Source organism: Nycticebus coucang, chromosome 18, assembly GCF_027406575.1.
Source record: "Nycticebus coucang isolate mNycCou1 chromosome 18, mNycCou1.pri, whole genome shotgun sequence".
NCBI lineage: Eukaryota > Metazoa > Chordata > Mammalia > Primates > Lorisidae > Nycticebus > Nycticebus coucang.
The window spans coordinates 29,503,259-29,514,548 of NC_069797.1; positions in this window are offsets into that span (position 1 = coordinate 29,503,259).

The window sequence follows — 11,290 nt, forward strand, 5'->3', positions numbered from 1 at the left end:
GTTGTGTAAGTTTGGACATGTATACACAGCTGTAACACCATCATCACAGTCAAGATGTAATATATCCTTCACTGGCAAAAGTGTCCATGTATTCTGTGATTTATTCTCCCCTGTACGTCTCTGGTCCTCCCTTTATACCCAAGCAACCACTAATGTGGTTTTTGCTATTTCACATTAGTTTGCATTTTCTAGAGTTTTGCATAATTATACTCATACAGTATTTATTTACTCTTTTGGGGGGAGGGAGTGTGGTGTCTGGCTTCTTTAAGTCAGTGTAATTGTTTTGTGATTCGTCTATGCTGCACGTACCGACAGTTCATTCTTTTTATTGCTGAGAAGTATTCCCTTGTCTGGTATACCACAATTTGTTTATTCACCTATTGATGGACATTTGGGTTGTTTCCAGTTTTTGTTCATTGCAAATAAAGCTCCTATGAATATTGGTGTACAAGTCTTTATATGGGCATATATTTCTGTGTGTGCATGCGTGTGTGTAAATATGAATGGAATGGCTGGATAGTATAGTAGGTGATTATTTAGCTTTTTAAGAAACTGGCATGGCTGGGCATGGTGGCTCATGCCTAAAGCCTAGCACTCTGGCAGGCCGAGGTGGGTGTACTGCCTGAGTTCACAGGTTCAAGACCAGCCTGAGCCAGGGAGAGACCTCGTCTCTAAAAATAGCCAGGCATGGGCAGCGCCTGTGGCTCAGTCGGTAAGTCGCGGGCCCCATATTCCGAGGGTGGCGGGTTCAAACTCGGCCCCGGCTGAACTTCAACCAAAAAATAGCTGGGCGTTGTGGCGGGCGCCTGTAGTCCCAGCTACTCAGGAGGCTGAGGCAAGAGAATCGCTTAAGCCCAGGAGTTGGAGGTTGCTGTGAGCTGTGTGATGCCACGGCACTCTACCGAGGGCCATAAAGTGAGACTCTGTCTCTACAAAAAAAAAAAAAAAGTAGCCAGGCGTTGTGGCGGGTGCCTGTAGTCCCAGCTACCTGGGAGGCTGAGGGAAGAGAGTCACTTGAGCCCAATAGTTTGAGGTTGCTGTGAGCTGTGATGTTACAGCACTCTACTGAGGACAAAAAAGTGAGACTCTGTCTCAAAAAAAAGGAGGCTTGGCACCTGTATCCCAGTGGTGAGGGTGCCAGCCACACAACACTGGGGCTGGTGGGTTTGAACCCAGCTCAGGCCACCTAAATAACGATGACAACTACAACAACAAAAATATAGCCAGGTGTTGTGGCGGGTCTCTGTAAATCCCAGCTACTTGGGAGACTGAGGCAAGAGACTTGCTTAAGCCCAAGAGTTTGAGATTGCTGTGAGCTGAGACGCTACGTCACTCTACCAAGGATGACAAAGAGAAAAAAAACTCATGATGACCCATGCCAAGGTAGGTTGATTGCTTGAGCTAAGGAGCTAGAGACCACCCTGAGCAAGAGTGAGACCCCTGTCTCTACTAAAAACAGAAAACTAGCCGGGCATTGTGGTGGACACCTGTAGTCCCAGCTACTTGGGAGGCTGAGGCAAGAGAATTGCTTGAGCCCAAGAGACTGAAGTTGCTGTGAGCTATGATGATGCCATGGCACACTACCCAGGGCCACAGAGTGAAACTCTGTCTTGAAAAAACCCACAAAAAGGGTGGCGCCTATGGCTCAAAGGAGCAGGGTGCCAGCCCCATATACTGGAGGTGGTGGGTTCAAACCCAGCCCCCGCCAAAACCAAACAACAAAAAAAAAACCCACAAAAAACAAACCCCAGAACTACTCTGAGCAAAAATGAGACCCTGCTGTCTCTACTAAAAATAGAAAAATTAGCCAGGTGTGTTGGGGGACACTTTACAGTCCCAGCTGCTTGGGAGGCTGAAGCAAGGGGATTGCTTAAGTACAGGAGTTTGAAGTTGTTGTGAGCTAGACTGACACCATGGCACTGTTGCCCTGGCGATAGAGCAAGACTCTGTCTCAAAAAAAAAAAGCTGTCAAACTATTTTACAAAAGTGGTCTATATAATTTTACATTTTCACCAGCAGTGTATAAAAGAATACAAAAAAAAAAAATAAAAGTCTTTAGTCCCAGTTGTTTGGGAGGCTAAGGCAGGAGGATCACTTGAGCTCAGGAGTTGGGAGGTTGCAGTGAACTCTGACCCAACTGCATTCTAGCCAGGGCGACAGAGCGAGACTCTGTCTCAGAGTATTAAAACAAAAAAAGCCCAATATTTAGTGTTCTGATCCATGAACAGTGCACAGGTCTTTTATTTTTTTCAAGTTTTCCCCTAAGTAATAATGTTTTATGTTGCTGTGAATGCCTGATTTTAATTTTATTTATTTATTTATGTATTTGAGACAAAGTTTCCCTTTGTTGCCCAGGCTAGAGTGCCATAGCATCATCATAGCTCACAGCAACCTCAAACTCTTGCCTCAGCCTCCCAGGTAGCTGGGACTACAGGCGCCTGCCATGATGCCTGGCTAATTTTTCTATTTTTAGTACAGACAGGGTCTTGCACTTGTTCAGATGGGCCATGAATTTGCCTGCTGTTTTATATTCCAAATGTTGATTTTGATTGTTTGTATAGAGAAATACAATTTGTTTTTTTGTGCACTGATTTTGTATTCTGCAACCTTGATAACCTGATTAGTTCTATTAGGCTTTTTTTTTTCTTTTGTAGATTCCATCGGATTTTCTACATAGACAATCATGTCTCTGAATATACAGGTTTAATCCCCCTCACCCCCCAATCTGGAAACTTTTTGCACTGGCTGGAACCTCCAGTGCAGTTTTTTTCTTTCTTTCTTTTTTTTGAGACAGAGTCTCACTATGTCACCCTGGGTAGCATGCTGTGGCGTCACAGCTCACAGCAACCTCAAACTCTTGGGCTTAAGCGATTCTCTTGCCTCAGCCTCCCAAGTAGCTGGGACTACAGGCACCTGCCACAACGCCTGGCTATTTTTTGGTTATAGTTGTCATTGTTGTTTGGCAGGCCTGGGCTGGATTCGAACCGGCCAGCTCGAGTGTATGTGGCTGGTGCCCTGGATGCTGAGCTACAGGTGCTGAGCCTGCAGTGTAATTTTGAATAGACGTGGTTCTTGTCTTGTTCCTGATCTTTTTTTTGAGACTGAGTATCCCTTTTTGCCCTTGGTAGAATGCTGTGGCATCTTAGTTCACAGCAACCTCAAACTCTTGGGCTCAAAGCAATCCTCTTGTCTCAGTTTCCCTGGTAGCTGGGACTATAGGCGCACTCCAGAACACCTGGCTTTTTTTTTTTTAAGAGAAAGGGCTTTTGCTCAGGCTGGTCTTAAACTCCTGAGCTTAGGCAATCCACTTGCCTTGGGCCTCCCACAGTGCTAGAATTACAGGTGTCAGCCACCGTGCCAGGCTGTCTTGTTCATGATCTTACGGAGAAAATCATTCTGCCTTTATCATTAAGTGTGAGGCTCGCTGTAAGTTTTCATAGATGTCAAGAGGAGGAGTTCATTTTTTTTTTAACTGAAAACATTCAAAGGCTTATTATTACTTTTTAATTTCAGAATGTTATAGGATTGCTAATGTTTTGGTTACATGTGTTACTGTTGTATAGTTTGAGTCAAGGTTCTAATTGTTTCTACTCCTTATATAGTGTGTATTGTACCCATTAGGTGTGAATTTACCCCCCCCTTCACTTGATTTCCACTGAATTTCACTACTGTACGTAGACATGCATGTTGGATCATTTAGTTTCACTTTAAAAGTGAGCACGTATCATGTTTGTTTTTCCATTCTTGTGATACTTCGCTTAGGAGGAGGGTTTCCAGTTCCATCTAGGTTGTTAGAAAAAGTATTAGTTCACCATTTTTGGTATCCCTATGCCATATTTTATTAATCCACTCATGGATTGATGGGCATTTGGGTTGTTTCCACATCTTTGCAATTGTAAATTGTGGTGCTATAAACATTAGAATACTGGGCGGCGCCTGTGGCTCAGTCGGTAAGGCGCCGGCCCCATATACGGAGGGTGGTGGGTTCAAACCCAGCCCCAGCCGAACTGCAACCAAAAAATAGCCGGGCGTTGTGGCAGGTGCCTGTAGTCCCAGCTACTCGGGAGGCTGAGGCAAGAAAATCGCTTGGGCCCAGGAGTTGGAGGTTGCTGTGAGCTGTGTGAGGCCACGGCACTCTACCGAGGGCCATAAAGTGAGACTCCGTCTCTACAAAAAAAAAAAAAAAATTAGAATACAAGTGTCTTTTTTATAGAATGACTTTTTTCCTTTGGATAAATAGCCAGTGGTGGAATTGCTGGATAATACAGTAGGTCTGCTGTCAGTTATTTGAGGCATCTCCACAATACTTTCCAAAGGGGTTGTACTAGTTTGTAGTCCCACCAACAGGGTAGAAGTTTTCCTTTCCACATCCATGCCAGCATCTATTGTTTTGGGACTTCTGGGTAAAAGCCATTTTCACTGGACTTAGTTGATATCCCATTGTGGTTTTGATTGCATTTCCCTGATGATCAGGGAATGTTACCCATTTTTTCATGTTTATTTGCCATTGGTCTATCTTCTTTTGAAAAGCTTCTGTTCATGTCCTTTGCCCACTTTTTAATGAGGTTGTTTGATGTCTTCTTGCTTATTGCATGAGTTATTTGTACACTCTGGTTATTAATCCTTTATTGGATGTGCATGGGTCACTATGAACGTTTTGAGACAGACTGTGTTATGGTCCATTGTTTCATTTCCAAGGAATATAGTCAACAGCACTTTCAATGATTCACCCGTGCAAGTTTCAGCTCACTTGGCTTATTGGTGTTGCTGGGATGGTTTCGTTTGTTTCCATCCACACAGATTTTATGTTTCTTGATTTTTTTATATCTCAGAACTTTTGTAATGACCCATGTATAGCATGCAAATATTTTCTGCCATTCTGTAGGTTGTCTATTCGCTCAATTGTTTTGGCTCTGTAGAAGCTTTTTAATTTAATCAAGTCCCATTTATTTTTGTGCTTGCTGTGATTACCTTTGGAGTTTTCTTTCATAAATTCTTTGCTTAAGGCTGGTCATGGTGGCTCACGCCTGTAATACTAGTACTCTGGGAGGCCGAGGTGGGTGGATTGTCTGAGCTCACAGGTTTGAGACCAGCCTGAGCAAGAGCAAGACCCATCTCTAAAAATAGCTGGGCATTGTGGCAGGTCCCTGTAGTCCCAGCTACTTGGGAGGCTAAAGCAAGAGAATCGCTTGAGCTCAAGAGTTTGAGATTGCTGTGAGCTATGATGCCACAGCACTCTATCGTGAGGGAAACAAAGCGAGACTCCGTCTCAAAAAAAAAAACAAAAATTATTGCTAAAGCTGATATCTATGAGAGCTTTTCCATCTGCATGTGGCATGTGCCCAGACAGACTTCGAGGGGTTTGTGCTATGAGACCTATAGTACCAATGAGGTTGTCTGAAACAAAAAAACATGTTGTCAGGGCCTATGGTGGTTCCGTATGTGCTAAATGTCTTTGTGATAGGTTCAAACATGCTTTCCTTATTGAGAAGTAGAAAATTGTTGTGAAAGTGTTGAAGGCGCAAGCACAGAGTCAGAAAGTTAAATAAGAAAATCAAGGGGTTTTGAATAATAAAAATTAAAAGGCTTATAAAAAAGAGCTTTCCAGCGTCTTCTAAAATTCTTATAGTTTTGGCTCAGCGCCCATACCACAGAGGTTACAGTGCCAGCCACATACACCAAGGGTGGCGGGTTCTAACCCAGCCTGGGCCCGCTAAACAACAATGACAACTGCAACAGACAATAGCCAGGCATTGTGGCAGGCGCCTGTAGTGCCAGCTACTTGGGAGGCTGAGGCAGGAGAATCACTTAAGCACAGGAGTTGGAGGTTGCTGTGAGCTGTGACGCCAGAGCACTCTACCGAGGATGGCATAGTGAGACTGTCTCAAAAAAATAAAAATAAAAAATAAAATTATTATAGTTTTATGCCTTAGGTTTAAGTCTGTTATACACTGGGAATTAATTTTTGTGAGTGGTGAGAGGTACGGATTTGGTTTCAGTCTTCTACATGTGGCTATCCAATTTTCCTGACACCATTCATTGAATAGGGATTCTTTTCCCCATTGTATATTTTGTCTCCTTTGTTAAAGATCAAAGGGCAATATGATGATGGTTTTATAACTGTGTCCTTTTTTTTTTTTTTTTTTTGTAGAGACAGAGTCTCACTTTATGGCCCTTGGTAGAGTGCCATGGCCTCACACAGCTCACAGCAACCTCCAACTCCTGGGCTTAAGCGATTCTCTTGCCTCAGCCTCCCAAGTAGCTGGGACTACAGGCGCCCGCCACAACACCCGGCTATTTTTTATTTTTTGGTTGCAGTTTGGCCGCAGCCGGGCTTGAACCCGTCACCCTCGGTATATGGGGCTGGCGCCCTACCGACTGAGCCACAGGCGCCGCCCCCTTTTTTTTTTTTTTGAGACAGAGTCTCATTATGTTGCCCTTGGTAGAGTCCTGTGGCATCACAGCTCACAGCAACCTGCAACTCCTGTGCTTAAGCGATTCTCTTGCCTCAGCCTCCCCAGCAGTTGTGACTACAGGCGCCTGCCACAACGCCCAGCTATTTTTTGGTTGCAGTTTGGCTGGGGCCGGGTTTGAACCTGCCACCCTCGGTATATGGGGCTGGCGCCCTACTCACTGAGCCATAGGCGCCACCCTATATCTGGGTTCTGATCCATTGGTCTGTGTCTCTGTTATACCCAAAGCAAGTGGAATAGAGAAATGCCAGCACACTGAGTCCAAACTAAGCAAGGGTCCTTTATTGACCGGTAAGCCAGGCTCAAGCCTTAAAGTCGCTCGACTGCTAGAAGGAGGGGTGGAAACCTTTTAAAAGGGGCTTTCAGTAGAGGAGGAGGAATCCTTAATGGAAGCCAAATTTCCCAAGAGCCAACACCTGGTAAGGGGAGTGCTTACAAGGGGGAGCTGGGATTTCACAGGATTTTGCAGTTATTATTAAACTCTTTCAGCTGAGCTTCCTGTCTTAACAGGGGAGTGTTGAAAGCCCCCAGCAAGATGGAGTTGGGGCATAATATGTTCTTGTGCCAGTATCGTGCCGTTTTGGTTACTATAGCCTTGTCATATAGCTTGAAGTATAGTAAAGTGATGCCTCCTGATTTTCTTTTCTTGTCTTTTCTTTTCTTTCTTTCTTTCTTTTTTTTTTTTTTTTTGCTTAGGATTGCTTTAGTTATTCGAGGTCTTATGTGGTTCCATATGAAGCATAAAATAAATTTTTTAGATTTGCAAAAAAAAAAAAAAAAGACTTTTTTTTTGTTAAGACAGAATCTCTCGGGCGGCGCCTGTGGCTCAGTGGGTAGGGCGCCGGTCCCATATGCCGGAGGTGGCGGGTTCAAACCCAGCCCCGGCCAAATTAAAAAAAAAAAAAAAAAAAAAAAAAAAAAAGAAAGAAAAAAAAAAAAAAAAGACAGAATCTCTCACTTTGTCACTCTAGAGTGTCATGGCATCATCATAGTTCACAGTAACCTCAAATTCTTGGGCTCAAGTGATCCTCCTGCCTCAGCTTCCCAAGAAGCGGGGTCTACAGGTGCCTGCCATAACACCTGGCTAGTTTTTCTATTTTTAGTAGAGACAGGGTCTCATTCTTGCTCAGGTTGGTCTCAAATTCCTGAGCCAAGCAATCCACCTGCCTCCGCCTCCCAGAGTGCTAGGATTACAGGTGAGAGATACCTTACCTGGCTGATCCTAAATTTCTTGTAGGCTTTGTTCATTCCTCTTATTTGTCTGTTTTTTCTCTTTGGCTGACTAGTTTAATTCAAAGGTGTCTTCTGCTCTGAGATTCTTTCTTCTGCCTGATCTATCCTATCATTAAGGCTTTGTACTGTATTCTGTATTTCCTTGAATGAATTTTTTTTTTTTTTGTAGAGACAGAGTCTCACTTTACCGCCTTCAGTAGAGTGCCATGATGTCACAGGACTCAAAGCAACCTCTAGCTCTTGGGCTTCAGCGATTCTCCTGCCTCAGCCTCCCGAGCAGCTGGGACTACAGGCGCCCGCCACAACGCCTCCTTGAATGAATTTTTCCTTTCCAGAAACACTGCTTGATTTTTTTAATAACTTCAATTTCTTTTTTTTTTTGGAGACAGAGCCTCAAGCTGTCACCCTGGTTAGAGTACTATGGCATCACAGCTCACAGCAACCTCCAACTCCTGGGCTCAAGCGATTCTCCTGCCTCTGCCTCCCAAGTAGCTGGGACTACAGGCGACTGCCACAACGCCCGGCTATTTTTTGGTTGCAGCTGTCATTGTTGTTTGCCAGGCCCAGGATGGATTTGAACCCGAATCTAGGGTGTATGTGGCTGGCGCCTTAGCCGCTTGAGCCACAGGCGCCAAGCCCTTCGATTTCTTTAGTGAATTTTTCTTTTGTTTCCTGCATTGTTTTTGTGGTCTTTGCGTTGGTTTTCTATTTTCTCTTGCATCTCATTGAGCTTTCTTACAATCCATATTCAAATTTGTCAGGTTTTTTTTTTTTTTTTTTTGAGACAGTCTCACTTTATCACCCTTGGTAGAGTGCCATGGCATCATAGCTCACAGCAACCTCCAACTCTTGGGCTCAAGCAGTTCTCTTGCCTCAGCCTCCCAAATAGCTGGGACTACAGGTGCCCACCACACCACCCAGCTATTTTTATTTTTTAAATTTTGGTGGTGCCTGTGGCTCAAAGGAGTAGGGCGCCGGCCCCATGTGCCTGAGGTGGCAGGTTCAAACCCAACCCTGGCCAAAAACTGCAAAAAAAAAAAAAAAAAAAAAAAAATTATTTATTTATTTATTTTGAGATGGGGTCTTGCTATGTTGCCCAGGCTGGAGTGCAGTGGCTGTTCACAGGTGCCATCCCACCACTGATCAGCACGGGAGTTTTTACCTGCTCCGTTTCCAACCTGGACTGGTTCACCCCTCCTTAGGCAACCTGGTGGCCCCGACTCCCAGGAGGTCACCATATTGATGCTGAACTTAGGGCAGACACCTGGTCGGCATAGTGCACTACAGCCCAGAACTTCTGGACTCAAGTGATCCTCCTGTCTCAGCCTCCCGAGTAGCTCACTCAGCTATTTTTAGAGACAGGGTCTCGCTCTTGGTCAGGCTGGTCTTGAACTCTGAGCTTAGGCAATTCACCCGCCTTGTCCTCCTAGAGTGCTAGGATTACACGTATGAGCCACTGTGCCTGGCCTCAAATTTGCCAGTTTTTTTTTTTTTTGAGACGGAGTCTCACTATGTTGCCCTCAGTAGAGTGCTATGTATTACAGCTCACAGCAACCTCAAACTCTTGGGCTTAAGTGATTCTCTTGCCTCAGCCTCCCAAGTAACTGGGACAACAGATGCCCACTATTTTTTTTTTTTTTTATAGTTGTCATTGTTGTTCAGCAGGCCCAGGCTGGGTTTGAACCCACCAGCCCTAGTGTATGTGGCCAGTGCCCTAACTACTGAGTCACCACAGGTGCCGAGCCAAATTTGTCAGTTTTGTTATTTGTATGGAGTTATCATTTTCTTTTAGGGGTGTCCTTTCATTATGACGTTTCACATATCCAGAGATCTTTTGTTGATTCCTGCTCATCTGGAGAAGCGTTTGCTTCTTACATTTGGATTTTCTTTTGTTACGATAATGGCATGCTGGCAAGACAATTGTGCCTGTGGCTCAAAGGGGTAGGGCACTGGCCCCATATGCCGGAGGTGGTGGGTTCAAACCCAGCCCCGGCCAAAAAACTGAAAAAAAAAAAGATAATGGCATGCTCAGTTTCATCTCTGAAATAGTGAGTGATGTCTGTGGGTGAGCCGTGAACAACACCCCACATGATTGAGTTAGTAAATGCTGTAAAGGATATGTAAATTGACCTGTCAATAGGTGTTGCTTGCCAGAAGGAACAAGCTGCAATGTTGTTTTGGGTCTTTTTTTTTTTTTTTTTTTGAGACAGAGTCTGACTTTGTTGCCCTGGGTAGAGTGCTATGGTGTCACAGCTCACAGCAATCTCAAACTCCTGGGCTTAAGTGATTCTCTTGCCTCAGCCTCCCAAGTAGCTGGGACTACAGGCACCTGACACAATGCCCGGCTATTTTTAGAGACAGGGTCTCACTCTGGCTCAGGCTGGTCTCAAACCTGTGAGCTCAGGCAATCTACCCTCCTTGGCCTTCCAAGTGCTGGGATTACAGGTGTTTTTGGGGTCTTGTGACCCCAGTTCTGGTTCCTCAGGAGAAATATTTAATTGCTCTAGGTGGTGAGTGGGGCCCTGGAACTTCAGGTGAGTCCTAAATCTCTTCCACAGTAGAGACAGTGGAAGGGTGCAGCTGGGCAGGGCTAGGTTGGATGAGCTTACCCTCAGGCTCCACAAAAGTTGGTAAGGTAACTGTTTTAGCAGGGGTCAAAAGTCTGTTCCCAATTTCTAGGCAATACTACCAGGGAGGGGCTGCAGTAACCTGATTCAACCAGAAAGCCTGTTTGTGGAGGTGTGGCTATGTGAAATCTGGAAGTCTGAAGCAGGCCGTGGTCCTCCTGTGGTCAGAGGGGATTCCCTGCAAGCACGCCACAGCTAGGACCCACACTGTACCCTAATCTGCCCTAACAGGCAGCCTCACTTCACAAATTCCCTCTCCTTTCCCCCAAGGAATTTGGTTGAGAAGTGGGGGTATGGGGTCTGGCCTGTGGCCTTGTCCCCAGGTCCCCAAGGAGCAATTGCTAATCATGCTAAGGAGAAGCATGCTGTTCCCAAGTTGCCCACCGGGTGCCCAAGCAGGTTCAACATCCCTGCGCTTTAAGGCTTGCCCCACTCTGGTGGAGGGGTAGGGCAGGCGGTACCAGGGAGTCCTGGAGGGCAGGGAACTCAGTCTGAGCACCCCTCAGTCTGGTGTAGGACCCCCAGAGGAATGGTCTGAGCCCCACTCTCTGCAGAAGCCCCGGTGCTGTGGATGTACAATTGGAGGAGAAAGCAGTTCCTGTGAGCCCTGGCTCCACGGTCTCCCAGCAGCCATGGGTGGGGGAGGGGAGGAAAGCTAGCACTTTTGTCATCTCTGTCCCCTTCTCCGGAAGACAGCTCACCCTGAATGTCCAGGCTCTGGGGTCATGTAGATCCCCTGGGCCCCGCTGTACTCTGGTGGCCAAATTTTGGGAAATGTTTGTTTAGGAACAAGCACCACTCAAATTGAGCAGCTGAAGTCTTCTGGGAAGAACAAAAATGCACAGTGTGTTAAAAAATAATATGGTGCCTGCTGTCTTGCTTGGGTCTGTGGTGTTGGGAAATGATCCTGAAAGCTCTGGCAGCCTGGTGCTTCCTCTTCCAGATGCCCCAGTTCAC